Here is a 14231-nt window from a genome sequence, read left to right on the forward strand (position 1 = left end):
CACCATAAAAAAGATGAAGATGATGAAAACCTAAAACTGGTTCTTTAGGGCAGAGGAACTTCAATAAATCTGAAGTTTTCCAAATAATATTTATATTCAAAATGACTAAAAACACACATTCATAAATATTCTACTTTACATAAGAAGACACCCATTTTGTAAGGCTAATCATCACTGATGATTTAGATTTTATGCTTTTCAGGTTGATTTTCATATATCATATTTAACTATAAAAAAATTGAACAAATATTCTGCACAGGAGAAAAACAGGCATTAAAGCAACAGGACTTCATGGTTTCTGGTAGAACAGGTGAAACTTCTCCCATCCCTTGTCAAACAAAATATAGAAAACCCACATGTGTTAAAAAATATTTGGGGGCAGGCAAAGCATTCTAGCTATTGTCATATTGTTTGGCTAAGAATTTCTTTTACATAGATAATTACCTTTCAAGGACCAAAATACAATGAAATGTATAATATATAACACCTATTTGATTACAAATAAATCGTTTTTTGATGAGGGCATTTCAAGTTGTTGAAATTTCGCAATTATCACTTTTTTCAGCTTTATTGAGGTATTTACAAATATAACTTGTATATATTTAAGGCATCCAAAGTGATGGTTTAATATACATATACATTGTGACACGATAACTACAATCAAGTTAATTAATATATCCATCACCTCACACGGTTACTACATTTTCTGTAGTGAGAAAACTTAGGATCAACTCTTTCGGCAAACTGCAGGAATACAACATATATTACTAATTACGGCCACATGCTGTACATTAGATCTTGAGAACTTATTCATCCTACATAATCACATGTGTGTATCCTTTGAACAACATCTTCCCATTTCTCTATCCTCCAGCCTCTGTCAAATACCTACTTTCTGCTTTTATGAGTTGAAATGTTTTAGATTCCATATAAAAATGAGATCACGCAGTAATCTGTCTTTCTGTGTCTGGCTTATTTCACTTAGCACAATGTCCTCCAGGTTCATCCAGGTTGGTGCAAATGGCAGGATTTTCTTCTCTTTTAAGGCTGAACATTTTCTTTACCCATTCATCCAGTGATGAACACTTCATGTGTTTCTATAGAGTAAATATCGTGCATAATACTACAATGAATATAGCAGTACAGATATCTCTTCAAGATATTGATTTAATTTCCTTTGGTTATATACCAAGGTATGAAATTGCTAGGTCATATGGTACTTCTATTTTTAATCTTTTGAGAAAATTTCATACTATTTTTCATAATGGCAATACTAATTTACATTCCCATCAACAGTGTTCCAGGGTTCCTTTTTCTCTATATCCTTGCCAACATCTTTTTTTTTTTTTTTTGATAAGAGCCATTCCAGCAAGTGTAAGGTAATATTACATTTTAGGTTTGATCTCTACTTGTCTGATGACTAGCTGATGTTGAGAACCCTTTCATTAATATACCCTTTGACCATTTGTATGTACTCTGTTGATTACTATCTAATGAGGTCCTTCTCCCCATTCCATTTTCTTTTGTTGTTGTGCCTGTGGCATGCAAAAGTTCCAGGGCTAAGAACTGAACCCACGCCATAGGAGTGACAATGCCAGACCCTTAACTGCTAGGACACCAGGGAAATTCCTTAGGCCACTTTTTAAATCAAGTTTGGGTTTTTGGGTTTTTTTTTTTACTGTTTGTTTTTGCTGTTTAGCTGATATGGTTTGCAAATATTCTCTCCCATTCTGTAGGTTACTTTTCCACTTGTTGATTGGTTCCTTTGCTATATAGAAACTTTTTAATTTGATGCAATCTCATCAAAAAATAGACAAATCTCACTTTTTTTTTCCTTTTGTTCCTGTGCTCTTGGCAGCATATCCAAAAAAATCATTGCTCAGACTAAAGTCAAGAAGCTTTTTCCTTGTTTAAATCTAGTAGTTCTTCAGTTTCAGGCATTATGTTTATTTCTTTAATCTGTTTTGAGTTGATTTTTGTATATGGTATGAGAGAAGGGTCCAATTTTATTGTTCTTCATGTGGATACAATTTTCCCAACATTCACTGTTAGAGACCATCCTTTCCTTATTAGGTCTAATTAGCATCCTTGTCAAAGATCAGTTTGATTGTAGATGTGTGCACTTATTTCTGGGCTCTCTATTCTGTTACACTGGTCTATACGTCTTTTTTTATGCCAGTATCATACCATTTTGATATACTTTTGTAACATAATTTGAACGAGGTAGTATGATACCTCTAGTTTTCTTTTTCCTTCTCAAGATTCTTTTGACTAGTCAGAGTTTTTTGTAGATCTATATGAATTTTAGGATTGTTTTTACTATTTCTGTAAAGAATGTCATTGGGATTTTGATAGGAGTTGCACTGACTCTACAGGCAGCTTTGGGTAGTGTGGACATTTTAACAATGTGAATTCTCCTAACCCATGGACATTACATGTCTTTCCATTTATCTATCTTTAATTACCTTCATCAAGGTTTTATAAATTACAGTGCAAAAGTCTTTTATGTCTTTTGTTAAGTTTATTACTAAGATTTTATTCTTTTCATTGCTATTGTGAATGGAATTGTTTCCTTAATTTCCTTTCCGATAATTTGTTGTTGGTGTATAGAAAGACGACTAATTTTTATATGTTGATTTTGTATTCTTTGACTTTACTAAATTAATTTATTAGTTATAACAGGTTTTGTTGGATAAGTGTTTAGAATTTTCTACATATATCTTTACATCATTTGCAATTAGAGATAATTTTACTTCTTCCTTTCCAATTTGGATTCCTTTGATCTCTCTTTTCTTATCTCATTGCTCTGGCTAGGACTTCCAGGACTATGTTGAAAAAAAGTAAAAATGGGCATTATTACTATGCACCAGATCATCAAAGGAAAGTTTTCATTTTTTTCATCATGGAATATTATATTAGCTGTAGGATTTTCATATATGGGCTTTGCTGCATTTTGGTGGTAAGTTTCTTCTATACCTATTTTCTTGAGAGTTTTAATTATGAATGGATGTTAAACTTTGTCAAGTTTTTTCTGCATCTATTGATATTATTATCATACAATTATAGCATATATTTATTATATTATAGTATTATTGTATATTATTGTCAGGTTTATTGAGATTTTTTTTTCTTGATGTAGGCATTTACTGCTGTAACTGCCCTCTAAGAACTGCTTTTGCTACATCCACAAATTTTGGCATATTTTATTTCCATTTTCATTCGTCTCAAAGTATTTTTTAAATGCATCTTTTCCTTTCTTCTTTGACTCATTGGTTGTTGTGTAGCATATTGTTTAATCTTTACATATTAGTAAATTTTCCCATTTTCTTCTTACAATTGATTTCAAGTTCCATACCTTTGTCGTCAGAAAAGATGGTTGATATCATTTCAATCCTCTTAAATTTATTAAGAATTGTTCTGTAGCCTAATATATCATAGATAATGTTTCATGAACACTTTAGAACATTGTGTATTCTGTTGCTTTTGGATGGAATGTGTATTCCACTGTTTTTGGATGCAGTGTTCTGTATATATCTATTAAGCTCATTTGGTCTCATGTGTCACTTAGGGCTAATGTTTCCTTAATGAGATTCTGTCTAAATGGCATATCCATTGATGTAAATTATTGTATTGCAGTCTATTTCTCCCTCAAGTCTTTTAATATAAGATTTATATTTAGATACTGCTATGTTAGGTGAATAAATACTTAACAAAAGTTAAATCCCCTTGTTGGATTGATCCCTTTATCATTATGTAATGCCTTTCTTTATCTCTTATACTCTTTGTTTTAAGGTCTATTTTGTCTGATATAAATATAGCTACTCCAGCTTTCTCTTGTCTTCCATTTGCATAGAAGAGCTTTTTCCATCCCTTCATTTTCAGTCTGTGTTTCCCTAATCTGAACTAGGTAGCATAGAAATGGGTCTTGTTCCTTATATATTAAGCCACTCTATGTCTTTTGATTGTGAAATTTAGTCTAATTACATTTGAGGTAATTATTGATAGGTATTTACTTATTTTCATTTTGTTCATTGTTTTCAGGCTGTTTTGTAGTTCCTCTCTGTTCCCTCTGCTCTTTCTCTCTTCCTTTGTAACTTCATGACTTTCTTTGGTGGTATGTTTAGATTCCTTTCTCTTTATCTTTTGTGTATCTACTATAGGTTTTTGGTTTGTGTTTACCATGAGGCTTACATATAACAACTTGTATCTGTCACAGCCTATGTTAAGTTGATAAGAAGTTTGATCACATTCTAAAGCTCTATAATTTTGCTTCTACCCCACCCCGTTTTATGTTTTAAAAGTCAAACCTTATATCTTTTTAACTTGCATATCCCTTAACTAATTAATGACTATAGTTACAGTCCTTTATCACATGAGTCTTGCAAATATTTTCTCCCAGTCTTTGTCTTGCCTTCTAATTCTCTTGACATTATCTTTTGCAGAGGAGATTTTAATAAAGGTCCAGATTATCAATTATTTCTTTTATGGTTCATGCCTTTGGTATAGTATCTAAAAATACCATCGTCACCATGCCCAAGACCATTTTGATTTTCTCCTATGTTATCTTCTAGGAGTCTTATAGATTTGCATTTTATGATTAGATCTATAATCTATTTCGAGTTAATTCTCGTAAAGATAATTTGTTTTTTGTTTGTTTGTTTTTTTGTCTTTTTAGGGTTGCAGCTGCGCAGCACATGGAGGGTCCCAGGCTAGGGGTCCAATCAGAGCTGAAGTCGCCGGCCTACACCATAGCCACAGCAACAGGGGATCTGAGCCGCGTCTGCAACCCACACCACAGCTCAGGGCAATGCCGGATCCTTAACCCACTTAGCAAGGCCAGGGATCAAACCCGCATCCTCATGAATGCTAGTCGGGTTTGCTAACTGCTGACCTATGACGGGAACTTTTAATTTGGTATTTTTAAGGTATGAAATGGGTTTCCATGATTGGTGTCCCAGTTTATAACATTACCGCTATAGGAAATAAAGATTTGATTTACATGAACATGCTTTTTTTATCATTTAGGAATCAATTAGTTCATAAGTTAGACATCATTTACTTAAGTGATTTCCAAATATTTATCTTTATATTGGCTTTACTAGTTATCTGGAATGGTTTGATTTTTTAAAATTAATTCTTAGGAGCTAATAAAGAGGGAGTTATGTCACACAGACATACTGATCATAGACACACTGATCATTATATACTACTGCTGTGCAGAAGTTAAGGTACTTAAGCACTTAAGTTTATTTAAGGTCCTAAAGAGGAACTCAGAAATTTAACAGGGTTTAATAGAACTGAAACTCAAATCTAATTTTGCCACTGTCCCAAGAATTGACCTAAAGAATACACCAATGCTGAAGTATGAACATGGCACTGCCCTTCCAGTGGATAGAAGCTTTGGAAAGGTTATTTCTCCTCTGGCAAATATCATTTTATGCTAACACTACTATGACTAAGCTTCCTTGAGATTTTATATTCATTCTGAAAGTGCTACATCACTATTTTTGTACTTTAAAATGACACATGATGGTGACCTCTGAAATATTCAAAAAAATTTTTACTTGTATTTTTCTCAAAACTGCATAATAAATATAACTTAAGTCATAAGCATCAATAGACTCATCTACAATATTCCTATTTCTTAACATGTGGAGGCCCTATCGACAAAGCAAGTTAGAAAAATATGCCATGAGAAACACAGCCACAGCAGCACCAGATCAAGCCGCATCTGCAACCTATACCACAGCTCACAGCAAAGCCAGATCATTAACCCACTGAGTGAGGCCAAGGATAAAACCCACAACCTCATGGTTCCTAGTCAGATTCTTTTCAGCTGCACCACGATGGGAACTCCCTAGGAAAAGTAGCAATTGAGAATAGGGGTGGGGAGGGAGTAGTAAAGGTACCAAGGGCACAGATTATGTTATCTTCATTGATAAATGCTAAATTTCACATCCTTCCTTACCCAACAGGCCCAACTTCATCTTTCTCATTGCATTTACCTAATTTACAAGCACTGTTTTATTAATGCTCAAAATAAATACTTACAAACAAATGGTGAATTCCCTTCTCCTTACGTCATAGGTTCATGTCCAATGCAGCATTTTATGTACAGATTACACATTTTGCTCTACAAATTATGACAGGCAGAGTTTTCAGTTTGCAGGTTGAGCTTGCAGCAGGGGAGACAGAAGAAATTTTTGACTTTGAAATAAAATTGACCTGAAATTGAATCACCAAGGAAAAATTAAATTGAAAGTTAACAGTTAAACCTACCTATGGCTAGCTTAAGCAAAGACTGTGGAGTTCTAAACATGAAGACTGGTGTTCAAGTCACACACCTCCTGCCCCCTACCCAACATATCGTGGTCAGGCTACATACAGCAAAATATATCCAGTCCCTTGTTTACTGTTTGTTTGACCTGGCATACATTCACTCCAACACAGCTGATCTCCCCCGTCAGCACCAATTTTCCAAGGCAACGTTTCCTCCTCACACTCTCTTTGTTAGTACTACATACATTTTAACATTGGCTTTGGACACTATACTTCATTCGGAAATAGTATCTTCAACTCTCATACTTTCATTTTTTTCAGGAGGAGGAAAAGCATCCTAAGACAAGTTGGTAGTAAAGAAGATGGAAACAAAGAGTCATCTCTGCCAAGCCTCAGTCACACTGAGTGGCCATCAACTTCACTTCCAGACGACAGGCCAAAAAAAAGTAGAATACGGAATAAACTTCCCAATCAAGTTTATTAATGACCTTTCTATTAAGGAGTGCTGGGTCTGAATGATCCTTATCATTGATATGCACTGCCCCATATCATCAAATAATTACACACCTCTTGCCTTCATTTGCTTCATTTGCTTCATCCCATGGCAACCTAGGAAGTTTAGTAAAAATACTGTTTATTTGATAGACAACATGACTTAAGCGGAAACAGTCTAGACAGAGGAGTCAAGAGGAGTTCTAGATCCTCTTGTTCTCCTAAAGTTAAACTGTGGCGAATTACCAGATTTCTCTGTCTCAGATTCTTCTTATAAAATGAAAATTTTAAATATCTCATATTAGCTTTCTAAGAATCAAACAGAAAAATGAACATGACAGGGCTTTGCAAAACATAAACTTCTACTTATAAATCATCAGTTAGGCTGCTTCTGCCTCCAAAGAAGTTAAATTTACATTTATTCACTCCCTCTCAACTAGTCCACCTCCTTGAGAACAACTTAACAACATTCTTTTCTAAAATAGACGAACTGAGTCAGAGGCACAGTTAGAATAAAGCTACTATTCCCAAAAGGAACTGGATCTGTAGTTTTGGCCTAACGAGATCACACAAGGAAGAAAGTGGCCTGACTTTGGTCACATTTACAGTTTCAGGAAATAAACTCTATGAACACTCAGTGGTCCCCTGATTGGTTGATGTCCACTCAAGTGATTCCCACTTGTGGAATGCTTTTAGCTCTTTAGCATCTAATGGGTGGATGAGCCAAGTGTTGTCATGGGTGAATAGCTGTTTAACAGCTGGGAGCTTCCAGAAAGCTAAGGTTAAAAAATGAGCCATATTTTCTAAAATAGCTCTGGTGATTCTAACATTGAAAAACAATGCTCCATAGAGAACTTTTCAGACTATACAGGGCACTTTGCAGATACAAGATTGAACATACCATTGGAAAATTCAAGAGAAAGAATTTCTTTTCATTGTAAGCACATGATACCATATAAAATTCTATCTCTGTAGTTGAAATCATATCTCTGGACACACAACTGGATCTGTAGTTTAATGCTTGTACAGGATAACAAAAATTATGTCTATAGAGATTAATTACCCCAATCAAGATGAACAAAGATTAAATGATGCTATGCTTATTGGTTTGTTTGGTTTTTTTTTTTTTTTTTTTTTTTTTGGTCTTTTTGCCATTTCTTGGGCCGCTCCCACAGCATATGGAGGTTCCCAAGCTAGGGGTCTAATCGGAGCTGGAGCAGAGCCACAGCAACGCGGGATCCGAGCCGCGTCTGCAACCTGCACCACAGCTCAAAGCAACGCCTGACCCTTAACCCACTGAGCAAGGCCAGGGATGGAACCCACAACCTCATGGTTCCTAGTCGGATTCGCTAACCACTGAGCCATGATGGGAACTCCAGCAATGCTTATTTTAAAATATTTCTGCCTCACCCAGCTGGACTCATTCAAAGTGAGCTTGATTTTCTGTTCCCACGGTGAGATGTAACATAAAACTATAAAGATAATCTTTTAGAGCACAATACACGTTTAAACACGGAGTTTCAAATTACATTTCCATTAGGTCTTGCACTTAGTAAAATGATCAGTTCGCCAACAAAGAGGGGAGGCTCCAGCATTAGCACTACTTTTTCAACTTGCCTCATGAAGCCTTGGATAAGGTAACTGATTTCCACTTAATTCTATGTGGTTTAGTAAATACAAATGGCTTCTTTTAGGCTAGCTTTAGAAGTCTGTCATGAAGTTCTGTACTACGAATATGGACCACTATGGACCGTCTCCGCAGCTATCGGATGCTCCCTTAGGCAAAAACTTACTTTTGTGCTTCTGGGATCACACAGACCAAGACGCCCCTCCACAGCATAATGCTGAGCCCGTATTAGGTACTCGAGCGCCCGAGGTTTCCTGGGGGTTATTTTTCAGGCTCTTGGCTCTGCAGCCTCTCAGTTTTTTCAGAGTTACCTAGGCATAAGCCTACCTCCATGAAAAAGAGGCTACCATTCAGTGAAGAGAAGGGAAAAAGGCTTACACATTGGAAGGGCAACTTAGGCACAATACGTGTGGTTTTTCCCTGATCTTAAAATACTCCTCACATTTTCCTGGGAAGTCTTTTAAAATAGCTTTTCTGAGGGAGATAAGCTTCATCCATAACTAATTCATGGACACTTTATAGAAGCAATGAAAAAAAAAAGGTGCGTTTGCAAAATTCTCTTCTGTCTTTTCAAAGCCATAAATCTTTCAGTTACCACTCGCTTCAAGCGGAGGCCACTCCCTTCGGCCGGCCGGCCGGCTCACTTCCCTCCCCGCTCTCTTCCAAACGGGTCTAGGGCCCCGCCTCATCTTTAGGGGTTCCAGCCAATCCTGTGTTCTCTAAAGGCTCCGAGTAGCGCTATCGCGAGATTCCAATCGTATCCTCGGATGGTCTCTGACCTGTGTGGACTTGCGCAGAAAAGACTCATGAAGCCACTGCGGGAGAAAGGAGGCGGGGCGCCCCCGGCGTGCGCGTTCATCTTGACCCTACGCTCCAGCGCACGCCCGGCACCTAGAAGCTGTGGTGTCTGGCCCCCCACCCCCGGGGAACCCCAACACAAACCAGCGTAAAACGCGTGCGTCCACCTCGGGCGGATGTTCGGTGGGTGGCGAATGCGTGCCCAGGATCTGCGGGGGCATTAGAGGCCCCGAGCCTTAGTGCAGAGAGGCACTAGGGGCTTGGAGAACGAGTCTAGGTAGGCTCTTGGGTGATGGAGGGTCAGGGGTCAGAGGTCGGGGACGGAAGACGTATCTGGACAGAGACAGAGGTGCCCAGGGAGGGACGACTCGGTTGTTCTGGAGCCAAGGAAACTAAAAGGCTGAGAGAGAGCCGCTGCGCGAAGCCCCCCCGACCCTTCCCCATTTCAGACGTGCGGGCCTGTGGATCGTCGCGGTTCCCCGGGGACGAGGTGGGGCCGTGGGAAAGGAGGCTGTGTTTCTCCCCCGGGGGTTGGGGCCTGGGGTGTTTATTCGAGTGTCCTAGGGGCTGTGGTCGCGCTCCTCCGCCTCGCGGTAGCTTGTTTGCCGGGCCTGCTGGAGCGATATGGAGCTGACAGCCTTGCTCAGACACTCGAACCGCCTTAGAGTCTTTCGGAAGAAAACTGAGTGGGTATCACCATTCGCGGCGTATATGTCCTCTGGATACTGGAACCGGGTAGCTGCCAAGCTTCTTGGTGTGCAGAGCTGTAATGTAGTAAAAGGGAAGGCCGAGGCTTCCAAGTTAGTCTGAAAGTTCTCAGTTATCTCGGGAGTCAGATTAATTACAGTCGGAGTCAACCACACTTGCAACATTGTACATTTTGACTCGTGGTCCTTGGCTAGTTTTCTGATCCAAGATATGTTTTCTGATGATTGACGGTCACTCTCAGCTAAATAGTATTAAATAATAACCATTAAGCTTGTGCCTTTTTTTCTAACCGAACTGACATAAGCCGATAGGTAGAAATCCTATATGTTTGATGTTTCCCTACTTATATTTAAATTAGCTTGCGTCTTTAACTGAACAAAAAGTAATTTTAAAGTCAGTACAGCTATTTTAATTATTGGGTTGGGCGATAGTAAGAATGATGAAACTCTCATCAATCAAAAAGGTCCGTAATATCTCTGCAGTCACCAGAAAGACTAGTTGGTTGTAATAGATAACCATGCTAGAAGCAGGGGATTAGTGAGCAGTAGTAGAATAAGTGTTTCTATATTGTAACCTGGCACTTACAAGGTTCACCAAGCCAGTAAGCTGGCAATTGAGAGTAAGGCAGTTTACTTTTGAAAGGTGCTGTTTATGTATATCCTCCTCTTGCCCTGCCTAAAGAAGTGTACTTACAGAATTATTGAAACAGATCTTTTATTAAGAGTTCAGGCCAGAAAGATTTGGGGAAAACAGAATCTGCTGGTGAAAAAATCTTACAAGGCCATTTTCTAAGTTTATATGACTAGCATGTACTTTAGACTTCAACAGATGAAAATACTTTCAGCCTGCTGGAGTTATCACTACAGAAGACTGTGGTAATGCTAGGTCATTGAGAACTTTTAGTCATCAGTAATGATTGGGCTTCACTTGCAAAAGATTGACCTTGGACAGAGTATCTCAAATGTATACTACCTGTTGCCCAGGCCTGCGGTGGATTTATTGTGATTCAGGACTGGTACGTGTTTTTTAAGGAAGAGATAATGATTTGGAGGGAAAAAAGCTCTGAATTAAGTTTAATTGATACCCATTTGTTGTATTGTCTTAGTAATGACATTTTATATTTATTTCTCTAGCAATCTGTCATTGTTTTCTGTTAAAGATACAGGTCAGTGGGATTTCTCTGTCTCATTCTGAACCAAAAATAGCTCAAAGTAGTTTCACACTACCTAGAGTCTTTTAGAATGTTGTTAAGAGAGATTTGCCCAAAAAGAAATTTGAGTAAAGTACTATTGGGTCCTTAAGAAGAAAGGATATCCAGGGAGTTAAGAGATCTTTGTTTCACATTATTTTGTATATTTTTTCCATCCTGGCAGTTACCTCGCATTGAGAGTACAGTATTGAATAGGATACAGTTCCTGCCCAGTGGTAGTTCAAGTAGTTCAGTATAGTTCAAAGTCAAACAATTAAGAACACTCTAGCAGTTGGGATCAAGGAGGAGAGGCCCTTAACTTAGCATACCTGGTCCTGGAAGGTTTGGTAGGAAGATTAGGACAACAATAGGCAGAAAAGCTTGAACAGGCATTTTAGGCAAAATCTTTTTACATTCAAATGCAGGACAGAAAGTGTGGTCCAAAAGGAAATTGCACATAATCATGTTATTCCCAAACAGATATTTCAGAAGGAAGAAGAAGCAGAATCATCAAAGTGAGATTTATGTGGTATGAGGAAAACAAGTAGAAGGATTTAGAATTAAGATATGATTAGAGATATATAGAATTGTACCAGTACTCAACTTACCAGCTGCCAGTTAACATTATGGTTATAAGTAGTTTTTTTGTTGCTGTTGTTGTTTGTCTTTTTGCCTTTTCTAGGGCCGCTCCCTCGGCATATGGAGGTTCCTAGGCTATGGGTCTAATCGGAGCTGTAGCTGCTGGCCTACACCAGAGCCACAGCAACGCGGATCCAAGCCACGTCTGCAACCTACACCACAGCTCACGGCAATGCCAGATCCTTAACCCACTGAGCAAGGCCAGGGATCAAACCCACAGCCTCATGGTTCCTAGTAGGATTCGTTAACCGCTGAGCCACGATGGGAACTCCCTAGTTATAAGTAGTTTTGATCAAATAATACCTTCTTTGGTTCAAGTGTTATACCTGGATAAAGATCTCTTAGAGCAAGAGTCAACCAAAACAGGATGGGCTGGGGATAGTGGTGTGGGGGCGTAGGCAGATCATGAATGTTTGCTCAGTAGAGAACTGGACAAAAGGAGTCTTGATAGAAGTCGTGTATTTATTTTTCTTCAAATTGTCATAATTCATAAATACTTTGAGACTATGATATTAGAAGAAATCATGTTGGAAGCAAACATCTAAAAGAATGTGCAAATTATAGTGATATATATTATTTAAAAGATACTGAACAAGTCTTAGCAGAGAATAAAGAGTTGAAGGATTGTGTTCTAGTTCACCAATATTTCTGCTACAAGATCGTTGTAAGAGAAAGGGCACATAGTAACCTCTATTCACAATTGATTGGCTTGAGCTGGTCACAGGATTATTATAGATGTAGCACCAGTTGAGACATTTTCCATCTATACTATATTTTGGAAGAAAATAAATGGATTTTAGTAGGCAGCTGGCTATCCATAACAAGGTTTCTCAAACTTGACTGCACACTAGAATCACCTAGGGAGTGTAAAAAATAATGAAAGTAATACCTGGGTCCTGCCCCAGAGATGACAGTTTAATTGGCCGGGGTAGTACAGGTCATCGGGGTTTTTAAAAGTTCCCCCAGGTATGTGCAGTCAAGTTTGAAACACACTGATAGTCCCCCATCCTGCCACTTTAAAATTTGGTTATTATAAAATGTAATTTATACTGTTCTCGGGGTGATAGTAATTGCAACTACCACTTACTAAAAATATGCTAAATTTCTGTTGCTGTGCTCTTGTACTTACATAGAGACTAGATAATTGGTGAGTGGCAGTGAGTGGCAAAGCTAGAATTTGAACCTAGGATTTCAAAAGCCCCCATTCTCTCTGTAAGCCACATTGCCTTGCACATGTAAGACTCTAGCCTGTTGCTTTTGGGGCTTTTGGAGTTAAGGATTCTGTAGTTACAATGTTATTAATATCACTGTGGTTGGTGTGATTGTATAAACTGGCCTAGTTCCTTCCCTATCCCTTACCTTACATCCACCCTCTTTGCCAAGAGTGGTTCCACTCATAAAGAAGTATAACGTATGTCCCCACCTCTTGACTTTGAGTCCATCCAATTAGAACCTTAGTGATTTTTTTCCCTGACCCGAATACTGAAAAGTAGTTGTGGGGTTGGATTTGCACTCTCACACCTCAGTCGCTGCCATAAGAACATACCTGGGTTATTTTGCTGGTCCCAGGAGAAGGTTGAGAAGCACATTACGCAGAGCCAAGCTGCTTCTCCTGAAGCATAGCCTAGATCAGTCAGCCCTCAGCTAACCTGCAGATCTGTGAGAATAAACGACTCAAGGCATTAAGTTTGGATGATGTGTTACCTAGCATACTTACGGCGGTAGCTAACTGATAAACTGGTATGGCCTAACTTCAATTAGGCTTCCTACATTATTCTGATCTCTTATGCAAGGCAATAGAGGAGATAAGATGATTGAAAAATAGTTAACTATAGTCAGAAATTGATTATAGAGCACCACCTGCATATTCATAAACCAAGCACTGGTTAAGGGAATGGAATTCTCAAGATTGACTTAGACCAGCACTGTTTGATTGCCATTTTGCAATTATGAGAATGTTCCATGTTTATGTTGTCTGCTGCGGTAGCCACTAGTCATGTATGACTTTTGAATGTTTGAAATGTGGTTAATAAGAATGAGGAGGTGAGTTTAAATCTTTTTTTAACTTAAATAGCTGTAGGCAGCTAGTGACATCCTTATTGTACTGCCCAAACAACTTCCTTGGGGGAAGGAAGAAACTACTCTCCTTCTAAGTCACAAGGTCAACATGTTCCTAAGTAAAAAAAAAAGGTTCTGACAACAAGGGAATGAGGTAGATCTTAGGTAGATAAGTAATATTATTTCCTTTGTGGTTATTCTATTCAGACCAATTTTATTGGACCAGTTTTATTTATTTACATTTCATTAGTAAATTATGCACTTTATCAGATTTTTCAAGTATTTTAGGATAAATCTATTCCAAACATTCTCTTACAATTTTTAAATCCCTTCTGCATCTACTTTTTGTCTTTGCTTTTTAAATTAGTTTTTTAAGTTTACATATGGGAAAATTCAGTAATTTTATATATACAATTTGATGAATTTGTAAATGTATGTAAT

General features: G+C 37.9%; 1 protein-coding gene and 1 long non-coding RNA gene across 6 annotated transcripts in view; one reads left to right on the forward strand and one right to left on the reverse strand.

The window, feature by feature from the left end:
- Window positions 147-6884, reverse strand: LOC106508827. Its single transcript, XR_002342504.1, has 3 exons — window positions 6847-6884; window positions 6052-6225; window positions 147-1097 (listed from the first exon to the last, which is right to left on the reverse strand). It is a non-coding gene; the product is annotated as an uncharacterized LOC106508827 (long non-coding RNA).
- SHPRH (SNF2 histone linker PHD RING helicase) overlaps window positions 9215-14231 on the forward strand; it is an 84530-nt gene continuing 79513 nt past the window's right edge. For 2 of the 5 annotated variants that reach the window (XM_021087080.1, XM_021087086.1), the window contains exon 1: window positions 9215-9473. The gene's annotated coding sequence lies outside the window, so the exon portion shown is untranslated. The other 3 variants (XM_013992509.2, XM_001924790.5, XM_013992508.2) reach the window with 3 other exon arrangements.

Source organism: Sus scrofa, chromosome 1, assembly GCF_000003025.6.
Source record: "Sus scrofa isolate TJ Tabasco breed Duroc chromosome 1, Sscrofa11.1, whole genome shotgun sequence".
NCBI lineage: Eukaryota > Metazoa > Chordata > Mammalia > Artiodactyla > Suidae > Sus > Sus scrofa.